At 39.3% G+C, this 14,194-nt stretch overlaps 1 protein-coding gene and 1 long non-coding RNA gene across 4 annotated transcripts in view; one reads left to right on the top strand and one right to left on the bottom strand.

The window, feature by feature from the left end:
* Window positions 1-4,768, bottom strand: part of STARD3NL (STARD3 N-terminal like) — a 55,061-nt gene extending 50,293 nt beyond the window's left edge. Inside the window, exons 1-2 of one of the 2 annotated variants that reach the window (XM_065939922.1) lie at window positions 4,562-4,768; window positions 91-152 (exon numbers count right to left, since the gene is read on the bottom strand). The gene's annotated coding sequence lies outside the window, so the exon portion shown is untranslated. The remainder of the gene's footprint in view (window positions 1-90; window positions 153-4,561) is intronic. The other variant, XM_065939921.1, reaches the window with a different exon arrangement.
* Window positions 4,769-4,932: 164 nt separating this feature from the next.
* Window positions 4,933-14,194, top strand: part of LOC136171190 (uncharacterized) — a 74,992-nt gene continuing 65,730 nt past the window's right edge. For both annotated transcript variants that reach the window (XR_010663775.1, XR_010663776.1), the window contains exons 1-2: window positions 4,933-5,131; window positions 8,176-8,306. This is a non-coding gene — a long non-coding RNA (uncharacterized lncRNA). The remainder of the gene's footprint in view (window positions 5,132-8,175; window positions 8,307-14,194) is intronic.

The following is a 14,194-nucleotide window of genomic DNA, read 5'->3' as shown; positions in this document are numbered from 1 at the left end:
AAAAAGTGGAACTGCTGTTATCTTTTTCCCAAAACCATAAACACAGAAAACATGGATTCTTATTTGCAACAATGTGCCTTCAATACTTACAGCCCAAACATCTGAGTTGCTCTCAAGGGACCCCTTGGTAACTGTAGCAGTCAGACCCTTAACTGTAACAGGAAAGAAGTTCTGCTGAATCAAAGCCAAGAAAAGCATTAAAGATGCTTCTAGCAAAGGTAAGGTAATAAAAGTTCGTAAATCTAAAAAGGCTGCTGCTGCTGCTGCTAAGTCACTTCAGTCGTGTCCGACTCTGTGCGACCCCATAGACAGCAGCCCACCAGGCTCCCCCGTCCCTGGGATTCTTCAGGCAAGAACTGGAGTGGGTTGCCATTTCCTTCTCCAACGCATGAAAGTGAAAAGTGAAAGTGAAGTTGCTAAACTTAACCAAAGGGCTCTATCATTTACCAAAAAAAAAAAAAAACACATAACTTTTCAAGTCTAAAACGAATTGTTAAATCTCTTTTAAGCTCAAGTTAACATATATTTGTTTTTGGTTTTTTTTTCTTTCTTTTTTTTTTTTCAAGTTAACATATATTTGAACACCCACGTACAATATAGTACACTACCAAAGATATCCAGATTGGTAAACTGCATCACAGAGCAAGACTACCAGAAGTGCTGTCAAAGAGAAGGCTTCCGTTAAGCGACAAAGGAAACCGCTCGTTGAGAAAGGAGCACAGACGGACACCGTGGCACAGGCAGAACTTTGGCTGCATTTGTTTACGTAGAACGCATCTCGGGCTGCAGGCAGGGCACAAGCAATGGCACTGAAGCTGGAATGGCCAGGAGTCCAGTTTGGGGCACTGGGTTCATGGTGGAAGGACAGCACTGTAATCTGAGGCCAAATTATGCCAGCTTGGACCTTCAGGAGGTAGAAGTCAGCTGCACAAACTAATTCCAGTAACATTATTCTGATTTGACTAACAGAAAAGTTGATCACCATTAAGTTACTGTGCTGTGCTTAGTCACTCAGTCGTGTCCAACTCTTGGCGACCCCATGGACTACAGCCCACCAGGCTCCTCTGTCCATAGGATTCTCCAGGCAAAAATACTGGAGTGGGTTGCCATGCCCTCCTCCAGGGGGTCTTCCCAACTCAGGGATCAAACCCAGGTCTCCAGCATTGCAGGCAGATTCTTTACCATCTGAGTCACTTACAGGAGAGTAAAAAAGCTATCATAAAGTAAATTCAGCTATTTGTTAATTTACTATAATTCACCAGTTATAGCCCAATCATAATTAATAAAATAAGCAAACTTTAGAAATAAAGAATGGGTATTTTTAAATCGTAGAAAGAAAGTGATCCCCTTTTCAACAATATAATTTAGACATGAGTTTTGACTCATTTTTAAAAATGATAATGCATTACTAAGAAAGAGAAGCTGTATCCCTGAGCTGGCCCAACAGCTTCCTCAATTATAGGAAGAAACCCTACTTGCCAACAGAAACTATGAACCAGAAAATGCTCAGTGATGTTCCCATAATTCTAAGTAAACAGTTAAAGCCGGGAAAACAACACATTGTAAACTCCCTACAAAGATTTGTGAGGTTGAACTGTAAATTTTAAAGTCATTTTGAAGCAATTTTCTACTAGGAAAACCAAGGTTCACAAAGAAAGTTTACACCTGCTCACTGCTGAAAAGGTGAATTAAAATACAGTAAGGGGCTATTTTGGGGCTTCCCTCATAGCTCAGTTGGTAAAGAATCTGCCTGCAATGCAAGAGACCAGGGTTCAATTCCTGGGTCTGGAAGATCCGCTGGAGAAGGAAATGGCAACCCACTCCAGTGTTCTTGCCTGGAAAAATCCATGGACAGAGGAGCCTGGTGGGCTACAGTCCATGGGGTCCCAAGAGTCGGACAAGACTTAGTGACTAAATCACCACCATCACTATCAAGGGGCTATTTTACCCCAAGCAGAAGCACTGTCTCATCTTTTTAAAAGAAGCTTTGTATGAGTTTATGGACAGTAAGTTCATGATGTTGAAATATTGTATTTCTCTATATACCAAAACCCCTTGTGATGGAATGTCCATGGAGTTTAAGTACAGCAGAAAAAACATCAGGCTGAAAATTAGTAGGATGAGAATCTGATGCCAGTTCGGTCTCGAAAAGCACTGAATAGGCTTCCCCAGTCTCACCTTTAAACTAAGAGGATTGAATCATGATCTCTAGAGTGCTATTTCATAAAATATTAATTTCAGAGTAGAGAGTTGTTGTAATACATTCAGGGAGGTATCAAGCTTCATATCACGGATCAAGCTTCAATGGCAGACTAATTGGAGTGTTCAAACCTGGGCTCCCTCAGTATCAGGTGGTAGCCTTATGCAGAAGTGTCCTCTTCTATCAAGAAAGGATAACATTTACCTTTGCAATAGGAAAGAAGACTCAGAAAGTATATAATGCATCTTGTATACTGTAGGCACTAAATAAAGGCAGACATGAAGTCTCTGACCAGTAAGATAAGTTCTAATGGGGAAGAGGAATCCATTTGACAAAGCAGTTTCCAAGAACTTAGCCTGGAGAAGAGCAGGGATTGAATGCCTGGCACATAAATACTGGAGAGGACTAGCAGTTGGGAGTAAGAAGGATCAAAGCAGGAAGCAGAAGATAAGTAAAGGCTCAGAGCACTGCACATAGTAACAATTAACAGGAAAGAAACAGTGTGGGACACAGTGCTCGAGGGAAGAAGACATTTTTCCATTAAGAAAGAGGACCACTGGTGAAAAAACATATAGTGATTTACTACAATGATTTCATAACCAATATAAAGCAGAAAGCTAGGTTAGCATTATATGAATGTCCCTAAGAAAAATGAAGAGAGCTTTGACAATTCTTTGCCTGGAATTCCCACACGGGACTGAGATGATCACAATCCTGCCCACCTCTGAGTGCCACTTCCCTCGCTTTTGTCCTCCCACCTCATTCTCCCCTAAATATACCCGACTCCAGCCACACAACTTCTCCTCTATCCCTGGAACATATCAAGCTTCTTTTTCCTTTAGCTCCTTTGCACTGTCACTGCTGCTTGGAAACTTCCAGCAGATCTTACCATGGCTGACTCATTCTAAACATTCAGATCTCCAAACTTCCTCAAGGAAATCTTTCCTGACCACCCATATCTAAATTTCCTCCCACATCCCAGTCGTGCTCCAGCCCCTGGTAATTTCTTTTCTAGCATTTATCATTATCTAAAATTGTCATTTTTGTTTATATATTTATAGTATCTCCATCAAAATGGAAGGTCTTGAGAGCAAGACTATTATTTAAAGGTTTCCACATTCAATCCTCAACATCTAAAACAAAGCATAAGATGAGGCAGAGATGAGGCGATCATCAGATAAATTTGTCCAAAGACTAAAGTCAAATGATAATAACCATTCTTCTGTGAACCTTAGTAAGGAAAAGTCCCCTGAAGCAGTTTTAATTTCATTTCTTCAATGCAGTTTTATGCAATAATGCACTCTTAAAGGTCAATGTCTGAGACAGAAAGATTTAAAGACAATGAATTCTTCATGACAATACAAAACATTATATATGGATACATATATTATACAGTACACATTTTTACTTTATGAGCATGAATTATGCCCCACCTTATTAGAACCCATAAATAAAGCATCTTAGGTATCCTAAGATGTTTTGTTTCATGAGGATGTATGGGTAGATGGAATATAAATATGTGAATTACCTTTCAGAACTCTTCTCCACAAAGAATTCTGAGATAAACTAATTCCAGTATTTGTATGGAGAGGTTTGACCTGTTATTTTGTTACCTAGCTAAGCTTATCCAAGCTACTACTAAGTCAAGTGATGAATTCAGTAATTCCATCTGTGAAATAGAAGACAAATGACATGAAGATCAATTGGCACTTTAAGAGAATAAGAAAAGTTCCACAATGTTAACTCATCTTTGAACTAAAGGAAAGAAAAAAAAATCCCTCTCTAATCCTAAACCAAAAAATAAGCATGCTACTGAGATTTCAAAATATGGCCAGATACCCATGAGTGAGCAAAGCAGTGAACTGAAACCAGAGCCAGAACATTCGTGACTTGTGCTTTAATTTTTAAATTTTGTTTGGAACACAGCTTTCCTTAATGGGAAAAAAAAAAAAAAAAAAGAGGTCAGTAACCGACCTTGTTCCTATAGCCCACGCATCAGCCTAGTCACCATTCTTGGTCACTATGGAGGGCCCAAGGGGCCAGCAGAGGGCTTGATTTCACCGAAGGCTGCTTAGGATGAAGGAATGGAGACCTCTCTACTAGCATCCATCCCCTGAATGTCCACCCAAACCTTGGATGAAAAGGGGCTCCGCAATCTGCAACTTCACTTCTGTACCCATTATAAACAAGCCCGCCAAGCCCCTCCTCCTCTCCAGAGGACAGCGAGGGCCGTACAAACAAGCCGGGATGCTCGGTTCTGGCCTCCGTTCGCGGGTCTCCAGTGAGCCCCGGGCAAATCATCTGGTCCCGATGACTCAGTTTTCCAATCTGTCAAATAGAGTGACCAGAAACCCAGCCTACCTCATCGGGTGGTTCCGGGCCGGCCGCCCCAGGCTGGCCGGGAGACCGCGGCTCTGTGGCTGCGCCCGCGGCAGTCTCTGCCGGCGGAGGGGCGGGGCTCGGCGGGGCGGGACCAGAAATCTTGTCCTGCAGAAGTCACGTAGCCCACCGCCCGCGTACTGTCGCCCCAGGACCTCCTAGAGTACCCGGCCTATGACGTCAACACGCTGACGTCGACGCACAGAGGTCGTATCTCGCCCCGGGGACCAAAGAACCCGGTAAGGGCCAGAGAACCCCTATAGCAGAGCGGCGATTGGTGAGTGACTGTGTCAATCGTATACTGTCCAGTAAGCGTCGCGGGAAGGCGCGAGGGGCGGCCCGGCCGGCCCTGAGGCGAGAGTGGGAATAGGAAACTCCGGCTGACTGAATTTTCGCGAATCCGGTGCCGCAGGGCTTTATGATGCGTCCCTTCGCTCTCCTGGTAGATTTTTCTGGCTTCCCCCAGTCTCTTGGTGACAATTTAGGGTCCAACTCTGGAAAATAAACACGGGACTGGATTTCAGGGCCCTTGGGCGCTCCAGAAGTGAAAAAGTAGGACATTCAATTTCTCTGTTCAAGAGTTACCTCAGCTTTGAATTCTCGGCCCCGGCCCCACCCCCACCCCCACCCCCACCCCGATTTAGGATACTCTCTCTGCGCTCCTAGCGCTTAACACTTCAGTTTTAATAGTGGTGGTGGTGGTGGTGGTGGTGGTTTAGTTGCTAAGTCGTGTGCGACTCTTGTGACCCTGTGGACTGTAGCCCGCCAGCCTCCTCTGTCCGTAGGATTTTCCAGGCAAGAATGGTGGAGTGGGTTGCCATTTCGTTTTCCAGGGGATCTTCCCAATCAGTTTTAATAGTAGTCACATTTTTTTTATATTTGTATAAGTTTTCGCTCGAAATTGACCTCATTTATCGTTTGACTTCAGATTATATTTTAATGAAACTACTTTTCCTATAGATAACTACAGTTAGAATGTTCAAATATATGAAGGATTAGAGAGTTACATAGAGGAAATTCCGCTTCCAGGTCCTCAGGTACTCGGTTCTCCTATTGAAGTCAATAACTTGAGTGTTGCTGATTTTTTGGGTATCCTTCCAAAGACATTGTGAGTGCTACTATTCATGTTAAATTACACATAATCATAAATTTAAACGTCACACATTAGCTAATCGTTTTCAGGGAGTAATTAAAAACCAGTCACTATATGGTGACTTCTGGGCTTTCCTTGTGGCTCAACTGGTACAGAATCCGCCTGCAATGTTGTAGACCTGGGTTGGAGACCAGGGTTCGATCCCTGGGTTGGGAAGATCCCCTGGGGAAGGGAACGGGTACGCACTCCAGTATTCTGGCCTGAAGAATTTAATGGTCTGTATAGTCCGTGGTGTCGCAAAGAGTGGGACACGACTGAGTTGACTTTCACATATGGTGACTTCTAGTTCTCTGCATTTACATACCTGTAGATGTTGGTTTTTTCCCCCCAATCAACATTATATCCTTGAGATCTTTCCATATATATATATATAAATTTACCTCTTTCTTTTAAAATACTACATGGTAGTTCTCAGAACCAATAGATAGATTTAATTTATGATTCCTTTTCCCTCGGACATGTTTGTTTCTTTTTGGTTTTTTAATTAGAAATGTTGCTACCTTCAATGTGTGTTTGTGCCTTTTTGCACGTATATCCAAGTGTTCTCTAGGGAAAGATACTAACATGTGGAAGTGCTAGATGGACAACATCTTATATCTTATTAGTAGATTCCTTCTGTTTACTCCTTTAAGTAGCTGCTACAACTGACATTTGTACCCTAAATATATGAGTACCCCTTGCCCTACGCCTTCACCAAAAATTAATGAAATACAATTTAAAAAATTTTCTGAATGGATGTGTGTGAAAAATTGTTAAGAGATGATATATATACAAAAGTGCAACAATCCCTAGTGTATATCTTGGTAACAAAATGAATGAACTTGTGTTACCACCTCCTGCATCAAGATTTTTAGATGTTTACCATATATAGAAAAATCTTATACTCCATCTGAGTCATCACAACCCACACAAAAATTGCCACTATTTTGAATTTTATATCCAGAATTAGTTTTGCCTGCTTTTGAATGGTTATAAATGACCACACATAGTATATTCTCTTGTGTGGCTCTTTTCACTCAATAAAAATTTGTAAGATTGATAATATTAAAGAATATAGTAGTAGTTTATTCCTTTTTATGTAATTCCAAAATTTATTTGTCTAGTCTAATATTGCTTAACATTGAGTTGTTTAAAGTTTGGAGTGAGTAAAAATTATGCGGCTATGAATATTTTTATACCTGTTGATGCACATAGTTATCCATTTGATTTTGATATATACCTAATATAATATTACCAGAAAATGTATGTATATTCAGTACTAGTAGCCACAGGATGTACATATATTCAGTATTATTCTGTATTAGTAGATACTGCCAAATAGATTTCTGGTCTTAGCATTTTATAGTCCACTAGCAGTGAGTGAAAATTCCAGTTTCTTCATGTATTTGCCACCACCTGAAATTCTCAGTTTTGTGTTCATCTTCTTTTTTTATTTTTTTAAACTTTACTGAGACAATATACAAAAGTTGCAAGTATTTAATGTATACATTTTAATGATTTTGAACCCTGTGATAACATCACCACAAACAAGGTAATAAACATATCCATTGACAGACCTCTGATTTGAAAAGATCCATATGCTCTTATGTTTTTATCAGCTCTATTTACAAGAGCCAAGATACAAAAATTACCCAGAAGTCCATTGACAGATGAAGGACAAAGATATGGTACTTATATACAATGGAATACTACTTAGCCATAAAAAGGAAGAAATAATGCCATTTGCAGCAACTTAGATGGACCTAGAGATTATCATACTAAGTCAAGTAAGTCAAAGAGAAAGACAAAATAGCATATGATACCACTTATATGTGGAATCAAATATGATAGAAATCAACTTATCTATGAAACAAATTACTCACAGACATAGAGAACAGATTTGTGGTTGCCAAGGCACAGGGGAGGGGGGAATGGATGGATTGGGAGTCTGGAATTAGCAGATGGAGACTATTATATATGGAATGGATAAACAACAAGGCTCTACTGTATAGCACAGGAAACTATATTCAATATCCTATAATAAACCATAATAGAAAAGAATATTAAACAGAATTTATATATATAGCTAAATCACCTTCTGTACACCAGAAATCAACACAACATTGTAAATCAATTATACTTAAATAAAATTTTAAAAAATACTCATCACCACTAAAAGATTGCACTTTTTTTAATGGTAAGAACATGTAGCAAGAGATCTACTGTCTTTAAGTGAACAACCTATGTTAGCTATGTGCCATATGTTGTACAGGCAGTCTCTAGAGCTTCTTAATCTTATATATAACTGTAACTTTATAACCACTAAAAAATCCCTAGTTTTCTCCTCCCCCATCTTCTGGCAACCACCATTCTGTTGCCGGCATCTGTAAGGTTAACTATACTAAATACTTCATTTAAGTGGAATCATGCAATATTTGTAATTCTATGACTGACTTATTTCCAGACATAATATTTTCCATGGCAATGCTGCATCTCCAGTCTTCTCTCTGAACTTCGTGTGAGCCACAAGCTAAGCTGGACTTTGATGTCTACTTTTCAGATGGTTGGTGCCATGAGAGGAACATGTGCATGCAGGTAGGAAATGCTGCTACAACTGTAGATTGCCCTCTCCCCTCCCCCAAGTACAGTCCAAATTGGCCCTCACCTCACACTCCTCCAGGCCACGTACCTGAGCCCCAGAACTTCTCTGCCCCTTCCAAGTTTGGGTTCTGGGACCACACAACTGCTGAAATAGCCCATGAGAAGTTTTAGGTCTGAACTTTATATTCCAGAAATCTCTGAGAATTGATTGCAAAAAACAGATCCTATAAAGAAAAAGTGATGATTGAACCAAATGAAGCAATGTCAGAGTAAGAAGGTGTCTCTGGTTGTGCAGCTGATTTATTTAACATGCCTTTTAAGCAATTAGAACTAGATGATGCAATTGTTTGTCACCCAATTGAATTTGAAAGGCAAGAAATACATGGAGTAGCACTTTAACTTTTGCTTCGGTCAAAAAAAAAAAAAAAGCAGTTGTTACTTAGATAAAAGAGCATTTAAAATGAAAAATGAATTTTTTGATTAAAATGTAGAGATATAGATGGACATCCTGGTGGCTCAGTGGTAAAGAATCCACCTGCAATACAGGAAGCACAGAAGATGTAGGTTCAGTCCTAGGATCAGGAAGATCCCCTGGAGGAGGGCACAGCAACCCACTCCAATATTCTTTCCTGGAGAATCCCAAGGACAGAGGAGCCTGACAGTCTACAGTCCATGGGGTCGCAAAGAGTCGGACATGGCTAAAGCAATTTAGCATGCACAAAAGTATGCATAATATTTACTTCTGGGTCCATCCATGGTATCCCAAGTGGTAGGATTTCCTTTTTTAAAATTGCTGAATAACATTCCATTCTGTGCATATTCCACATTTTCTTTATCCATTCATCTGTTGCTGGAAGTGTGGGTTGTTTCCAGTTCTTGATGTTGTAAATTATGCTGCAATAAACATGGTAAATGGGCCTCCCCCATGGGTCAGAGAGTAAAGAATCTGCCTGCAATGAGGGGACACGGGTTCGATCCCTGGGTCAGGAAGATCCCCTGGAGGAGGGCATGGCAACCCACTCCAATATTCTTGCCTGGGGAACCCCATCGAGAAAGGAACCTGGCTGGCTACTGTCCATGGGGTTGCAAAAAGTCAGGCACTACCGAAGCAACTGAGAATGCACGCAAGCATGGTAATGAAGATATATTTTTAAGATCCTGATTTCACTTCTTTTGAATATATATCCAGGAGTATAATTACTGGATCAGATGGTAAAAGTTATAGAAAATATAAACAGACTAATAACAAATTAGGAAATTGAATTAGCAGTCAAAAATCTTCAAACAAGAAAAGCCAGGACTAGATGGCTTCACTGGTGAATTCTACTAAATATTTAAGGAAGAATCAGCACCAGTCTTTCTCAGACTTCTCCAAAAATTCAAAGAGGAGGCAGTATTTCCAAATCCATTTTATGAGGCCTCTATTGCCTTGATAACAAAACCATAAAAAGGTATTTCAAGAAAAGAAAATTGCAGCTTCATATCCCTGGTGAATGTATACCCAAAAATTTATAACAAAAATTCTAGCAAACAGAATTCAAGAGTACATGGACTTCACAGATGACTCAGTAGTAAAGATCCGCCTGCCAATGTAGGAGCCTGAGGAGATGCAGGTTTGTTCCCTGTGTCGTGAAGATCCCTTGGAGGAGGAAATGGCAGCCCACTCCAGTATCCTTGCCATGATAATCCCTTGGACTCAGGAGCTATAGTCCATGGGGTTGCAAAGAGACATGACTGAGTGACTGAGAACACACATCTATGCCATGATCAAATGGAATTTATTTTTGGAATGCCAGGATGGTTCAACATAAATAAATCAATGTGATTCACCACATTAGCAAATGAAGGATGAAAATCATATGATCATCTCAACAGATGCAGAGAAAACATTTGACAATATTAAACCTCCCTTCCTGATAAAAACTCTTTAGCAAATTAAGTGTAGACAGAAGGCACCTCAACACAATAAAGATCAGATATGAGAAGCCCACAGTTAACGTATTCAATGGTGAAAATTTGAAAGTTTTCCTTCTAAGATCAGGAACAAACCAAGGGAACCCACTCTTACCATCTATGTGTGACTTATAGGCAGTCTTAGAGCAGCTAGTCAAGAAAAAGAAAGAAAAGCCATCCAGGGAATTCCCTGGCAGTCCAGTGGTTAGTCCAGGCCTTCACTGCTGAGGGCCTAGGTTCTGTCCCTGTCTGGGGAACTAAGATCCCACAAGTTATGTAGCATGGTCAAAAAAGAAAAGTATTAAATATGCTTTAAAAAATTTTAAGGGATCCATATTAAAAAGGAAAGAAAATTGTCCCTATTTGTAGATGACATGATCTCATATATAGACAACACTAAAGATTATACAAACCCACAATCCTATCCAGTCAGTTCAGTCACTCAGTCATGTCCAACTCTTTGTGACCCCATGGACTGTAGCACCCCAGGCTTCACTGTCCATCACCAACTCCCGGAGCCTCCTCAAACTTACATACATCACATCGGTGATGCCATCCAACCATCTCATCCTCTGTTGTCCCCTACTCCCGCCTTCAATCTTTCCCAGCATCAGAGTCTTTTCCAGTGAGTCAGTTCTTCACATCCGGTGGTCAAAGTATTAGAGTTTCAGCTTCAGCATCAGTCCTTCCAAGGAATATAATAGGACTGATTTTCTTTAGGATTGACTGGTTGGATCTCCTTGCAGTCTAAGGGACTCTCAAGAGTCTTCTCCAACACCATAGTTCAAAACCATCAATTCTTTGACACTCAGCTTTCTTTATAGTTCAACTCTCACATCCATACATGACTACTGGAAAAACCATAGCTTTCACTAGACAGACCTTTGTTGGCAAAGTAATGTCTCTGCTTTTTAATATTCTGTCTAGGTTGGTCATAGCTTTTCTTCCAAGGACCCTTGAAGTGTCTTTTAATTTCATGGCTGCAGTCACCATCTGCAGTGATTTTGGACCTCCCCAAAAATAAAGTTTGTCACTGTTTCCATTGTTTCCCTATCTATTTGTCATGAAGTGATGGGATGGGATGCTATGATCTTAGTTTTCTGAATGTTGAGTTTTAAGCCAACTTTTTGACCCTCCTCTTTCACTTTCATCAAGAGGCTCTTTAGTTCTTCTTCACTTTCTGCCATAAGGGTGGTGTCATCTGCGTATCTGAGGTTATTGATATTTCTTCCAGCAATCTTGACTCCAGCTTGTACTTCATCCAGCCCAGCATTTCATGTAATGTACTCTGCATATTAGTTAAGTAAGCAGGGTGGCAGTATATAGCCTTGATGTACTCCTTTCCCGATTTGGAACCAGTCTGTTGTTCCATGTCCAGTTCTAAATATGCCAGCAAATCTGGAAAACTCAGCGGTGGCCATAGGACTGGAAAGGGTCAGTTTTTGTTCCAGCCCCAAAGAAAGGCAATGCCAAAGAATGCTCAAACTACCACAAAATTGCACTCATTTCACATGCCAGCAAAGTAATGCTCAAAATTCTCTAAGCCAGGCTTCAATAGTATGTGAATAGTGAACTTCCAGATGTTCAAGCTGGTTTTAGAAAAGACACAGGAACCAGAAGTCAAATTGCTAACATCCGTCAGATCATTGAAAAAGCAAGAGAGTTCCAGAAAAACATCTACTTTTGCTTTATTGATTACACCAAAGCCTTTGAGTGTGTGGATCACAACAAACTGTGAAAAACTCTTTAAGAAATGGGAATACCAGATCACCTTACCTGCCTCCTGAGAAATCTGTGTGCAGGCCAAGAAGCAACAGTTAGAACTGGACATGGAATAATCCTATTAGAACTGATAAACAAATCCAGAAAAGTTTCAGGATACAAAATCAATATACAAAATTCAGTTGCATTTTCATACACTAATAATGAACTACCAAAGAAAAGAAATGGTAAGACAATCTCATTTTCAATAGCATCAAAATCAATAGAATGTTTAAGGATAAGTTTAACAATGGATGTGAAACTGCAATACACTGATGAAAGATATTAAAACACAAATAAGTGGAAAGACATCTTGTGTTCATGGATTGGAAGACTTAATATTATTAAAATGTTCAGACTACCAAAAGGAATATTTATATTCAATGCTATTTCCATTAAAATTCCACTGGTGTTTTTAAAACAAATATAAAATAATTCTAAAATTCATATAGAACACTAAAAGGCCCAGAATATCCAAAGTGACCTTGAGAAAGGAGAACAAATCTGAGAACATCACACTTCCTGATTTCAAATATATTACAAAACTGCCATAGTTAAGGCAGTGTGATAATGGGATAAAGATCATATGTATCAATAGGATAGAATAGAGAGCTCAGAAATAAACCCCCACACATACAGGAAACTGATCTTCAACAAGGGTGCCAAGAGTACACAGTGGGGAAAGGATCATCTCTTCAGCAAATAGTGTTTGGAACACTGAATATTCACATGTAAAGGAATGAAAATAAACCCCTCTTAGAACTTACACAAAAATCAATTCAAAATGGATTAAAGATTTAAACCTATGACCTGAAACTGTAAAACCCAAACCCCTAGAAGAAAATGGGGAAAGCTTCACGAGAATAGTCTTGGCAATGATTTCATGGATGTGATATCAAAAATACAGGCAGCAAAAGCAAAAACTAGACAAGTGGGATTACATCAAACCATAAGGTTCTGCATAGTAAATGAAGAAATCGACAGAGTGAACAGGAAACCTAAAAATAGAAGAAAGCATTTTCAAACTGTGTATTTAACAAGACATCACTTCCTAAAAAATATAAGGAACCCCTCCAGCTCTTTAGCAAAAAACAAAAAAGAAAACTAAAAAAATGGGTGAAGGATTTAGACATTCTCCAAAGAAGACATACAAATGACCAACAGATGTATGAAAAAGTGCTTTATGTCACTGATCATCAGATAAATGCAAATCAGACCACCATGAGATATCACTTCACATCAGTTAAGAAGGATATTAACAAAATAACAGGTGTTAGCAAGGATATGGAAAAATTGGAACCCTTGTACACTATTGGTCGGAATGTAAAATAGTGCAGCCATTATGGAAAACAGCATGATGGATTTTTGGTAATGTTACACATTCCGATGCATCTGTAGGGTATCACATTGTGAATTTAATATGCATTTTGTGAATGACAAAAAATTTTAGCATCTTTTCATATGTCTGTATATCATTTGGATATTATCTTGTGAAATGCCTGTTCAAGTATTTTGCCCATTTTTAAATTAGGTTATCTGTGTGGTTTTTTTTTGTTTGTTTGTTTTTACTGATTTTTAGTTATCTTGCTATATTCTAGATATGATTCTTTGTCAGGTAATTGTTTTATAGATATTTTTCTTACTCTTTGACTTTTTCACTACAAAATGAATCTTTGAAAAAAAAAAAAAACAAAATGAATCTTTGACTTATTAGAGTCTTCTGCAAATTAATACTTTTATTTAGCTTCTGGACAATGCAAGGACTTTGAACACTTTAATTTCATTTACTCAATTTCTGATTTTTGTACAGTTGTTGCTTAGTTTAATTGTACTTAATCATTTTAAAATCTAGCAAAATATTATTTATTTTAAATGGACAATATTAGTTTAGATTTATAGTGTCTTACTTTGCTTTCACTGTGTGTGTGCTAAGTCACTTCAGTTGTGTCTGACTCTTCGTGACCTGTGGTCTGTTGCCCTCTAGGCTCTTCTGTCCATTGGATTCTCCAGGCAAGAATACTAGAGTGGATTGCCATGCCCTCCTCCAGAGGATCTTTCCAACCCAGGGATTGAACCCACATCTCTTAGGTCCTCTGCATTGGCAGGCAGGTTCTTTACCATTAGCACCACCTGGGAAGCCCTTGCTTTTCATTACTTTCTGCTTTTCT

This window comes from Muntiacus reevesi, chromosome 6, assembly GCF_963930625.1.
Source record: "Muntiacus reevesi chromosome 6, mMunRee1.1, whole genome shotgun sequence".
In the NCBI taxonomy this organism is placed as follows: domain Eukaryota; kingdom Metazoa; phylum Chordata; class Mammalia; order Artiodactyla; family Cervidae; genus Muntiacus; species Muntiacus reevesi.
The sequence above is the reverse complement of the archived record's forward strand: the minus strand, read 5'-3'. Positions and strand labels throughout refer to the sequence as shown.